The sequence below is a fragment of the Panthera pardus genome, unplaced genomic scaffold, assembly GCF_024362965.1.
Source record: "Panthera pardus isolate Hobbes unplaced genomic scaffold, ASM2436296v1 HiC_scaffold_17, whole genome shotgun sequence".
NCBI lineage: Eukaryota > Metazoa > Chordata > Mammalia > Carnivora > Felidae > Panthera > Panthera pardus.
In genome coordinates this window covers 57,531,875-57,545,365 of record NW_026526732.1, presented here as the reverse complement: position 1 = coordinate 57,545,365, position 13,491 = coordinate 57,531,875, and positions in this window count along the sequence as shown.

Below are 13,491 nucleotides of genomic sequence, written 5' to 3'. Positions count from 1 at the left end.
GGAAACTCTTTAAATTTACTAATGTTTTTTTATTTTGTGGTCTCTTTCATTAACTTTTCCACTTCATTAACTTCTGCTTCCATCTCTTTAATTTCCTTCCTTTTAAATTATTTGTTTTCTCTATTGTTCCTTTTTTTAAATTTTTTTAATGTTTATTTATTTTTGAGAGAAAGAGAGAGACAGAACATGAGCAGGGGAGGGGCAGAGAGAGAGGGAGACACAGAATCTGAAGCAGGCTCCATGCTCTCAGCTGCCATCACAGAGCCCAACATGGGGCTTGAACTCACGAATTGCGAGATGGTGACATGAGCTGAAGTCAGATGGACTGACTTGAGGACTGAGCCACTCAGGCGCCCCACTCCATTTTTCCTTTTATCTTGATTTCGACAATGACTACATAGTATCAAATATTTATAGTGTTCAAATATAGACCATAAATTGCTCTTAATACAGGATTTAAATTGGATTAATATAGTATAAATTGCTCCTTAAGATCCACTTTAACTGCATCTTCTAAGTTTTGATATATAGTGCTTTAGTATTTATTCAGTTCTAAAAATTTTCTGATTTCTAATTAATTTTCTCTTTAACCCACAAATTATCTGTACGTGTACTCTCCCACCAAATCACCATGTAGAACAGGCAGGAAGAGGAAATTTTATAATTTTTCAGATTTCTAAAATAATAATACATTGTGTTTGAGAATGTTGTTTGTATGATGTTCACATTTTTGAAATTGAGATTTCTACTGTAGCCTTACACAAATAAGTTTTTTTTTTTTAAATAATCTGTATGTACTTTGAAATAATGTTCATTGTCTTGGATAAAAGCTATTATATACATACACATGGAAATACATATTCAATCAAGCTTTCAATTAGTTATTTAAATCTCCAGTTCTTTCTCTCTTCAACTTTTCTGGCTGTGTTTCTGAAGTATATTAAACCTTCTTCTATGAGGGTAGGTTTGTCAGTTTCTCTTTGTTGACCTTGTTTATGTCTTTTAATCCTTTGTGGTTAGGAGCCTTGAACTGGGAGATTAAGAAATGAATTAGGAGTCTATAGACAAGTGGGAGAGACTGATGGGTAGATTTAGAAAAATAAAACCCAAGGCCTAATACAAGTGACATAAGAGAAAGAAACAAAGTGCTGTAAGCCTAACAATAAATGGGCTCATTTCTTTTTTGGAATCATCTCTGAGTTTTTAATACCTCTGGGGGGTGTGAACCGTCTTCTTTTAAATCTGTGATTTATCTCCAAGGGAGGTTATGGAGAGAGGATCTTTGCCTCCCTTGCTTTGTGTTTTGTTCCCTCCCTTCCCTGACTAGCTCTGCCTCTTCCTGTATCTCTCTCTTACTCCCTTCAGATCAACTTCTCTTTTTCTCTATTACCCATTCTCTTTTCTTTTAAATTATTTGCATTTTTATTTCCCTCTTTCTGTCTCCTCTCACTGTTCATAAAGTGAAACTTTGGGATTCTTGCTTATTATTCAATAAACAGGATTTTCGTTTATGTGTTATTCAATTTTATGTTATTAAAAATAACATTCACTCAATCCAAACCTACATAAATTGGTTGAAGAAAAAAGCGTGTCAGACTTTTCTTCTTAACTCTTAAGATAGCCATTACAATTTTTTTTCATTTATGTCTACAGTTGTCCCCCCTCCTTTGGTTAAACGATCAATGCTTTTATTAAAAAAATTCCTTCTACAGTCCCACATTCCTATTCCACTCATTTTTAATGGGCAGGAGAATTTACAATGTTATCTCCTTTTACTAAAACATCCCATGAAATAAGTATGGCTTTTGAGCTTTCAGCTTTTGTTAGAAGTGTAGAACAGTTAAAGAAGAGCGTGTATGACTAATTTTTTTCAAAAATTAAAAAAAAAAATTTTGCAATGTCAATAGAAGATTGCATCTGAGAAAACAAGTGGTCTGATTGGTGCAAGGCCAGGCTCATAAAATGCAATGCTTAAATATCCCAGAGCCATGATACAAAAGAAGGTTATCACTAAAATGTAAAATAGCATATTAAATTCAAATACTATGAGCAACTCCAAGGTTGCCTTGTCTTTGTAGTAGCATGGCTATGATGGATGCTTTGTTAAAGCTATAAATAACTTTGGCATTTATAGCTTTATCAAAGAGTAATTATGATATAAAGAAAAATGAATATACCTGCCTCTAGAATTTCTGAACTGTTCTTATAATTTTCAAGTTATATTGGGCATACATGCACATTCACACACAAACACACTGTCATTTTTCCCCCCTATCAAGAGATTACATGAAAAGACTATAGTCGGACATCACAGTAACCCCTGCAAGGCTGTTTGAGGAATAGTTTATGTTGCATTGTGTGCAGTTTTCTGTCAAGGTGATTTCTATGGTAACCCCTATTTGCATTCTTTCAAATGGTGGTAAAATCTGACATATCCCATTAAATATTGATAGCAGTGTTTCATCCGCTCTTAAGCCCATTTGGGAATTCTTCATTTTATCTACTGACTGAGACCATTCTCCTGCAGTATCAAGGCATCGAGCTTTTTACTGTTAAAATGTTAATTAGATTTTTATAACCATTTTTATAGTTCTGCTCTTCATCTCGATTGCTACAAACATATTTATTTACAATTCCATAATGTTCTCATTAATATGCTATGGAAATCTGCCACAGTCCACAGAAGTTAGCTTAATAACAAGCTGCAGAAATATATCCTTAAAGACATCTGCAAAACATCTGTAGAATTGTAATGACACAAAATAACTTTTCAGCAAATGAGATAATAACCAGATGATACTTAAGGTCAGCATTTTTTATGAACATAGCCTGTCTGCTAGTATGACTATTTCATGCTTTCAATACCACCAGTACCACTAGCTACCAATGGTTATTTGCTAAATCCCATGCTCATTAAAAGTGATACACATACAGCACAGAATATCTTTATGTCTAAAATAATAGACAAAATCAAAGCATTTATTTATAAACATTTTCTCCCAAGAGATGTCAAGGAGCTCTAGCCTTATCTGACTCATCCTTGGGCTATTGGCTGAAACATTAATTTTTCATTTTACAGAAAGCTTAGATACTAAAAGCCTAAATGGCTTGCTTATATTCATATAACAGGTAGGAAATGACAATTGAATTTCAAGTTACATCAGAACAAATATCCAACTAAATGTAATCTGCTGTTCTTCTATGAATTTCTAGTGGCAACAGCCCAAAGTTTGTAGTAAGAAGATTATTTGTGTTACCTGGGGAAAATCACTTAATTTATCAGAATCTCACTACTTTTTTTATTTGGAACAAGGGATAGAAGTAACCATCTAAAAGTGTTTAGTAAGGAATAAATATTATTTTATTTACCTAATTTCCCCAAAGCCTAGAAAAAATCATAGTAGGCAAGATTAAAGCTCACCTAGCTGAATGAACAATGGGTGTATGGATACATATGGTGCTTTGCAAACTGTAAAGCAGTATGTATTGAGATTACCACTTTATATGTCAGCCTATTTGCAGAAAAACTCCCAGGATGCACATAGGCATAATGTAGTTTTCTGTTGCTGATGTCCCAAACTATCCCAAACTTGGTGGCTTAAAGTAACACAAATTTATTATCAGACATCTGTGTAGGTTAGAAGTTCAACATGGGTCTCACTAGGCTGAAATAAAGGTTTGAGCACAGGGCTGTACCCCTTTTTGGAGACACTAGACCAGCTTTAGAGGCCACTCACTTGGCTCATTGCCTCCTTCCTTCATGTTCAAAACCAGGAATGTTGCACTCCTTCATGATAACACTCAAGAAACTAGGAATAAAAGAAAACTGTCCTGCTATTATAAAGGCCATATATAAAAAGCCAACAGCAAACATCATACTCAATGGTAAAAACCTGAAAGCTTTTCCTCTAAGACCAGAAACAACACAAGGATGTCCACTGTCACCACTTTATTCAACTTTGGACAGAAAGTTTGACCACTCAAGAAAAAATAAAAGGCAACAAGATTGGAAAGGAAGAAGTAAAATTATCTCAGTTTACAAAGGACAATGATGTTATACAGAAAAACCCTGAAGATCTTACACACAAAATAAACCATAAGAATTAATAAACAAGTTCAGCAAGGTTACAGGACACAAAAATCAGCTGCATTTCTATACACTAACAGCAAACAATCCAAAAAGAAAATTAATAAAACAATACTAATTACAATAGCATTCAAAACGATAAAATACTTAGAAATAAACTTAACCAAAGAGGCAAAAGACTTGTACACTGAAAAATGCAAAACATTGCTTAAAGAAATTAAGGAAGACAAAAAATGGAAAGACATCCTTCGAGGATTGGAAAACTTAACATTAAACTGTCCATACTACCAAAGCAATCTACAGATTCAATACAAGCTATATCAAAATCCCAATGGTATTTGTTGCATGAATAGAAAAAAAATATACTAAAATTCATCTAGAATCTCTAAGGACCCTGGATAGCCAAAAGAGTTTTGAGGAAAAACAAAAACAAAAACTGGACGCCTCACATTCCCTTATTTCAAACATATCACAAAGCTACTATCTCAGACTATTCAGGGTCTGAACAAAACAAAACAAAACAAAAACAAACATATATATACACACACACACATATAAGTATATATATGTATAATATATATACACATATAAGTATATATATGTATAATATATATACACATATATGTATATATATGTATATGTATATATATGTATAATTTGTGTATATATACATACCTATATATATATATATAGGTTATACATACATATAGGATATATATATATATAGGTATGTAAATATACACACACACAAGGACAAGGGGGCTCAGGGTACAGATCTTTGAATTGCCTGGCTCCAGCCGACAGGTCAACTGGACAATTTGCTCTCTCCATGACCTCCTCTAACACCTCATGATGGGGTCTTACGATCTTACATGCCTCCCTCCTCCCCAAAGTGCCCTGAGTAGTCTGCAAGGGCTTTCCTAGCACGGAGGTGGCTCCTATGGCAGCTAACTGGCTATGTTGAAGGCAGATACCACAGCAACAATATAGGCACATGCAAAAAAAAAAAAAAAAAAAAAAAAAAGACATTAAGATAATGATTCCCAATACAAGTAACATTTTTTTCCACCATGAACTCCATAATCCAAACCATTGATTTACTAGGTCCCATAGGCTGGTGGTCAGATCACTCAAGGCATTCACTCATACGATTTAATGAAGATGATACATTAGCAGACTCATCAGGTTTGAACACATGACCTTCTGTTTGGATAATGGCACAGGTCCCTCCTTCCAAGGCAGTAATAATGTCCAAGGCCATCCTACTGGAAGACAGTTTTTATCCTTGTAGGCATTTCAGTGTTCAGTAAATACAGCTTTGCTGCTATCATTTTTGGCTGCGGGGTGAATTTAGTAAGGGCTTTTAAGTGTGCTGTGGATCTGGTTTCTGGGTCAGTACTAGTAATATCAGATGAACTCAGAGCATTAGACCTAGCTTCTTCTTCCTAAATGTACTGCTTCAGGGCGTTCCAAACCCCTCCTGGCAGTGGTGATACCAACCATGGAAGTCCTGAAAAGCTAGAGAAGGGCAGCTGCCCACATACACAGGCATAGGAGTGAGTCCTCTGCAGAAAGGCATTTCTATCAGGCACCCATTCTGTGATAGAACACCACAGGAGCCACAGAAGTCTAATGGCAAAAAGACAGATACTAGGGATTTGTACGGAGAGGTCTTCCCCTTTCATAAAAATTACACTTTTGGGAGTGCCTGAGTGGCTCAATAGGTTGAGTGTCCAACTTGAGTTCGGCTCAGGTCATGATCTCACAGGTTGTTGGATCAAGCCCAGTGTTGGGCTCTGTGCTGACAGCTCAGAGCCTGTTTGGGATTCCGTCTCTCCCTCTCTCTGCTCCTTCCCAGCTTGCATGCTTGCTGTCTCTCTCTCTCTCTCTCTCTCTCTCTCTCTCTCTCTCTCTCTCTCTCTCTCTATCCATCTCTCTCTCAAAATAAATAAATAAGTAAACATTAAAAAAAAAAAAAGAATTACACTTGTGGCCTCATCCTCAATTGTTAATGTGGCTGAAACTTTAGAAATTTGACCTGGTTGTACATACTATACACATTGTTAGGGGAGAGGCAGCGTTCTCAGATGTAAGCAAATGGGCTGGGTGGAGGGAGAATATGCCAGACCCAGGGCTCCCATCTGCCCTCACTTCAATGTTGTGCATTCCATTCCATGGGTAGTGCATTGCCACAGGTCTGGTTTGCAGCAAGACAATAGGGTCTCACTGGAGTGGTTCCCCCCTCACCCATCCTGATGGGTCATCCCATTGCAGATTCCAGGAATGGTGGGGCTTGATGTTCTCAGTGGCATAGCATATTGATCCACAGTGAGAGCTGGGGAAACGGCTATTTCCCATGACTCTCATACCTTTGTAATATTGGGTGCCATAGCAGGGATCCCCAGATCCTACTAGTTAATCATTCAAATGTAATAAACCCTGGGACAGTACTTTAGTACACCTGGCCAAGGTGGTTTTACTTGTTAATAATTTAATCTGCTGCTTTAATATTCCATTTTTCCTTTCTACCAAGCCTACTGCTTGCAGATTATAGGGAAGATGGAACCTCCATTTGATGTTCTTTTGCCCATTCTTATACATCATGACTTTTGCAATGTGACCCTCAATCATGGTCTGACAAAGGTATCCACACATGGTACTAAACCTCTCTAATCGCCTAATGGTAGAAACCTGATTTGTGTGGTTATAGGGGAGCTTGGGTTAGGCCAAATGTAGTGTCCACACAAACCAAGGAATATTTAGAACCCTTACTGGGAGGAAGGGAGCCAATATAATCAATTTGTCAATCCCCCACTGGGTGGGAATTCTGATGGATGGCCTAGACTGCTTTGGAAGCTGCCTTGAATGTTGTTTAGAACACAAAGGACAGGGGAGCCTAGGTGATTCAGTCAGTTGAGCGTCTGACTTTGGCTCAGGTCACTATCTCACAGCTCATGAGTTCAAGCCCGGCATCAGGCTCTATGCTGACAGCTTGGAGTCTACAGCCTGCTTCAGATTCTGTATCTCCCCCAATGTCTCTCTGCCATTTCCCCACTTATGCTCTCTTTCTCAAAAATAAACATTAAAAAATTTTTTAATAAATTAAAAGAACACAAAGGACATGATGTTACTGCATTAACCAAGTCATTGTATTTCACAGGCAACCCAGCATCTTTGGTAATACACTATTTCACTGGGATGCTACAGTGGCCACCCTTTCTATGCACCCAATCTGCTATATCTACTGAAGGGTCCATTGCTACAGATCATATACTTGAGCTATGGCCTCAGCTTCCTGATTGCCAGAAGATATCAACACCTTTTGAGCCAGGAAGTAGAAAACAGTGAGGAGTGCATCAGGCTGTCTTCCCACATACTCTAACCCCACAAGGGTTTACTCATGATCATCCACCCCTCAGTTTCCCATTGTTCAAGCCATACGGCTAATCTCTTTAGAACAACCACAACTATCAGTCCAAAGAGTTAACAGCCAGGATTCTTGAGTGATCACTAGCCAAACTGCTCTGAGTTCACCCCACTAAATATTCCTGTTTCCATCTAGATAGTGTCAGTTTGGGGCTGAATAGCGACTATAGTCCATGTGGGTAAGCTGCCTCAAGTAGACCCATCTGTATAGCAGACCTCAGAGGGAATTCCCCCTACTCCCTCTATAGGCTACAGGAGCCAAGATGAAAATTGGGGTGGGGGCATTTGGAGGATCTACATACCTTTACAGGGCCTAATAGCACCCACATTCTTAGAGGCAGTGGGGCTGGCAGACTGGGTGTTCCTCTGCTGCAAATATGCTTGCAAATCAGTCAAAGTGGGAGTCTGAACCATGGCAGGGTCAATAGAACATATTCTCAACCCCTTTCCCTGATCAGAAGAGAAGTTCTTAGCATGATATTCTGTTGCTTCTTAAGAGGATTCTACCTGGAGGAAAACTGTGTATACAGCTAGAAGCTGTTGCTTTATAGGGGTATATCTGATTTCTGTCTCCTTCCAGAGCCAGGACAAAAATCCTAAGGGTACTCTCTTTTTGTCTTTTTTGCCTCTGCCACAGAGCCCCACCCATGCACAGACCCATCTAACTCAAATGGGAGCCCTGCTTAGGAGATGCCCAGAGTTTTAATCTCCTTCACTAGTATTATTTTTCCCTTTTTTTCCCCACTGGCATTTTTGCCTTCCTCTCTGATTCTCCAGTCTCACATGTGCCCTTTCTTTACCAGGTGGTATACGGAACTGGCCCACTGTACCAGGTGGGGAATAAAAGTCCTCTAAAACTTCAAAATCCCTACAAAGGCTTGTACCTTTTTGGGTAGGCTTGCATCTTATCAGTCATAACTTCTGGAACAATGTGCATCAAACCCAACCATAATGATTCCCAAAAATTTTACAGTGGTGCCCGGGCTGTGAATTTCCTGTGGGTTCACTGCCCATCCTCTCCTTTACATATGCTGTAGCAAAATCTGCACAGTGTCTACAGCAGAGGCAAGTCTTCACATGTTACCATTATATCATCAGTGTAATGGGTCCATTTTGTTGAATTGGGGAAGGATAACAGGGTCAGATCTTGGGCTGCAATTCTGTGACATATCGTGGGGCTGTGCGGATAGCCTTGAGGAAGCACTTTAAAGGTCTACTGTTGTCCTTCCCATGTGAAGGCAAATTGATCTTCTAGCCCAGCAGCTAGGGGTGTACAAAAAAAGCTTTTGTTAACTCCAATATAGCATGTTACACTTCTAGAACCATGGTCAAGGTATTCAAGATGATAGCAATGTTAGGAATAGGCACATGGATGGGGGAACTACCTTGGTCAATTCTTGGTAGTCCACAGTCTTCTGTCATGAGTCATGTGACTCTTTATCAATCATACAGGCTTTTGAAAGCACTGTGGTATATGGAAACCAATTTGACAATAAATTTCATATATTAAAAAAAATAATAATAAAAAATAAACAATATGTTGATAAAAAAAAGAAAGCACTGTGGGCAGAATGTACAATACTCACTCAGTGCTATTCTTGGAGAGTTTCTCCTATTTCTTCATGCTCTCCCTCCCAGGAAAAGTATATTGTTTGACAGTTACCATTCTTCATGGGAGGAATAGACTTACTGGCTCCCACTTGGCACTTCCCTTTAGCACTGGTTTGATTACTCTAACCTGGAAGTGGAATCCACCAATAGTAATTTGCAGATTTTGATCCTATAGGATATCAGTACTCAATATACTCTCTGGTATTGGAAAAATAAAAACTTCATATTTTTGTGAGGGAGAACACTTAATTTATAGTGCAAGAGGGACCTTCCTGATCCTAATAATTTTCCCTCCATAACCATCAATGGTACTGAGGAGGCCAGAAAACTTCTGATTATAATTATGTATTATAATTACATCAAGCTCCAGTATCAACCAGAGCCATCCTCTTTTGTTTATTTCTGGGGGACCAGCAAATAGTGAGCCCAACATGAGGCCTCCAGTAACCTCCAATGGTCCTCTCTGGAGGCAATCTTGGCCTCCATCCTACCCCTAGGGCATGAGAGGCACTCATCCTGAATAGAAATGTATCCCTGAGGTCTCTGCTGGAGCAGGAGGGGCATCAAAGATGATAGAGGCAGGTGAGGCGGGTCTGAACTGTTGTTCAAGTTTTAAAGCTTTCCATAGGCCAACCAACATAGTATTAGGTTGCTGGTCTATATTTTCAGGTGGGATCCTGGCGGCAATGAAGTCAAACTACATTTGCTTCCAGGTTACTTTTATCAGACCCTTTACAGCTGATTGGAATAGTCTTTTGGCTTTTTGAGGTCCCTCTATGTCTTGGGTCTTTCCCATAGCTTGTACCCACCCCTGAGATTCTCAGCTTCCCCCAGCTCATCAATGAATTACCCAACATCATAACTGTCTTATTCCACAACTCGTCTCAGCATAGATACCAGGTGATGGGGGTAGATGGGAGTATCTTGGTTTTCATTCCTGCAGTGAATATGGTCCCAACAGGGCCTTCAAAGAGAAGGACATAGATGGTCTATCTCATTTCCAACTCCCTAAAATTTATTGTATTTCTTTTGCAGATTTCTAGGGTCCCATTTGCCCAGGGAGATCCTGATCATTGAGCCAAATCTCCCTTCAGGCTGGTATAATCCAATCTATAAAAAGAGTATCTTGAACCACCTCCTTCTCCCTCCCACCCTGAAGGCCATGCAGGCACTACCAAAGGGCAGGGTGTATGGTGATGCTGCCCATTTTCTCTGTCTCGTACCGTGTGATAAAAATACCATTGCTTCCCTCCCCATCCAGAATCCCTTAGCCACACTCACCATGCTTGGGTATTTTCCCTGGTCTTTTTCTGGAACTTGGAAGCTATATAAATAAACTCAGGGGAAGTATATTCTCTCATCATGAATGTTTCCTGAATTGTGGGCTGCCCTGCTGGCTGGGGTTGTTGTTGCTATGTTTTTGCTTTCCTCTATATGAGGGGTCAGATAGCACAGGGCACTTCTGATTCCTCACTGATTACCACAGCATCCTCCTCTTCATTCTCCCCATTTTCCTATGGATTCCACCTTTTAGTGTCCCAATCAGGCATTGTACCAAGCACTCAAGCCTTAATCTGTACCAGTTTGTGCCCTCCTAGCTTGGCAAAGTAGCATGTCAAAGTCTTCAACTTATTATTCTGCTCACCCACATTGTCTGCCAGCCTAAAATCTGGCATAGTAATGGACAATCACACATCCTTCTCTAACCACAGCTCTTCTTCCAACTTTCTAACTTGAGTTTCAGGTTCCAGCTGGGCATCAGTGGCCAGCCATAACCTTCTCCAACACCAGTCCTATAAGATTAGGGCCTCACTCTTATTTTTATAACTTCCTCACAGACATTTATCACCTCCTCAGAGGCCCTATCTGCAAATTCAGTCACATTGAAGGTTAAGGCTTCAATATATGATTTGGAGAAGACACAAAAATTCAGTCCATAACATCTAAAGTAATCAAAACAATATGGTGCTGACATTAAGACAGACACATAGACCAAATGAACAGAATAGAGAATTCAAAAATAAAGCCTTGTGCATAGAGTCAAATGATCTTCAACTACAGTGCCAATCACAAACGGGAAAGAATAGGCTCTTTAATAACTGTTGGGAAAACTGGATATCCACTTGCAAAAGAATGAAGTTGTACCTTTACCTTACACCATATGCAAAAATTAACACAAAAGGATTAAAGACATAAATGTAAGATCTGAAACTGTAAAATTCCTAGAAGAAAACACAGGAGAAAGCTTCATGACATAGGATTGGCAATATTTTCTTGGATATGACTTCAAAAGCACAGGCAACAAAAGCAAAAAATGACAAATGGGACTTTATAAAACTTAATAAATGTATGTGCAGCAAAAGAAATAATCAACAGAGTTAAAAGAAACTATATAATGGGAGAAAATATTTACAAACCATACATCTGAAAATAAGTTAATATTTAGAATATATAAAGAACAATTACAATTCAACAACAAAAAAATCAAATCACCCAATTAAAAAAATGTACAAAGGACTTAAATAGACATTTCTCCAAAGAAGATATACAGATGACTGGCAAGCATATGAAAAGATCATTAGTCATTAGGGAAATTCACATTAAAACCATAATGAGATATCACCTCATACCCATTAGGATGGCCACTATAAAAAAAATAAATAAATAAATGTTAGCAAGGATATGGAGAAATTGGAACCCTCATGAACTGTTGCTGGGAATGTAAAATGGTGCCTCAGGTATGGAAAACAGTTTGGAAATTCCTCACAATTAAAAAGGCAATTACCATATGATCTAACAATCCCACTTTGGGGTATACACCCAAAAGAATTGAAAACAGTATCTCAAAGAGATATTAGCACTTCCAAATTCATTGCAGCATTATTCACAACAGCCAAGAAATGTAAGCAACCTAAATGTTCATCAATGGATGAATGAATAAAGAAAACGTGATATATACATTCAGTAGAGTATTATTTAGTCTTTGTAAATAAAGAAATCTTGTCATGTGCTACAACATGATTGAAACTTGAAGACACTATACTAAGTGAAATAAACCAGTCACAAACACACACACACACACATACACACACACACACACACACACACACACACACACACAAACTAAAAGCACTGCATGATTCCATTTATATGAGGTATTTAAAGGAATGAAACACAGAAATAGGAAATAGAATGTAGTAGCCCAGGAGAGGGGAAAAAGGAAGATGTTTAACGAGTATAAAGTTTTAGTTCTGCAAGATGAAAAACTCTAGAAATCTGTTACACAACGATGCTATATATAGTTAACACTGCTGTACTGAACACTTAAAAATGGTCAATATGGTAAATTTTATGTGTCTTTTACCACTTTTTTAAAGCTACATTGTACCTCTCCGACTATTCTTCTGTAGTCTCATCTGATTCTGATTTTCTTATGCTCCCTCTTCCACTTTCAAGGACCCTTGTGATTACATTGGTCTCACCCAGATAATCCAGGATAATCTCCTTGTTTTAAGGTCAGCTGACTAGCCAACTTAAATTTTGTTGACAACCATAATTTCCCTTTGCTATATAACCAAAAAGATTCACAGCTCCTGGGTATTAGGACATGGACATCTTCATCTTCGGAGGACCATTCTGCCTATCATAAATACCTTTCTAGAAATATCAGATTAGCCTTGCCTGAATTCTAAGTCAAAGACAATCTCCTTTTTGAAGATGGGGCTCCACTTATTTATTTCTTCTGAATAAGAAAACATTCAAAAAATTAAAAATGGAGCACTTCTACTATGATAGGAAAAGATAGGATTTAGTAGGCAGAAAGGGAGAGGCTAAGGCTTGAAGGTCCCTTCAAGGGAAGGGTGGGGGAAAAACCCATATTTTAAAACATTTCTGGAAATGCTTAAACTCAAGCAAACTCCCTCGAGCATAAAGTTCCTCTTCAGAATATGACAGACACCACCTACTGTCCCTCAGGTTTCCCTCAGGAATTTGACAAAAGACCTAACTAAAAATTAGTAGACCATGAAACGTTTGACCCACAAGGAAAAGTATGGCCATAGACTACGCCTCCATACAATGAAAGTGAGTCAATCAAAAGGAACGATCAGGCATTTAGAGTTACCTACCCAATAAAGGCAGAACCTGAGAAGAAACAGGGGAGAGGAAAGGGGCTAACCAAACCCTGTAAAACAGTCTCTTGCCTATTGTCTCAGGCGTTCACTTTCGAAGGCCCCTCTCTTCATAGAGAGCTTTCATACTTTTCTTTCTTTCTTATCTTATACTCTAATAAACTTTTGCCTCTGCTCATTTTGTGTCCATCTCTTCATTCTTCAAAGCAGTGAGACAATGAATTCTGGGTACTGAGG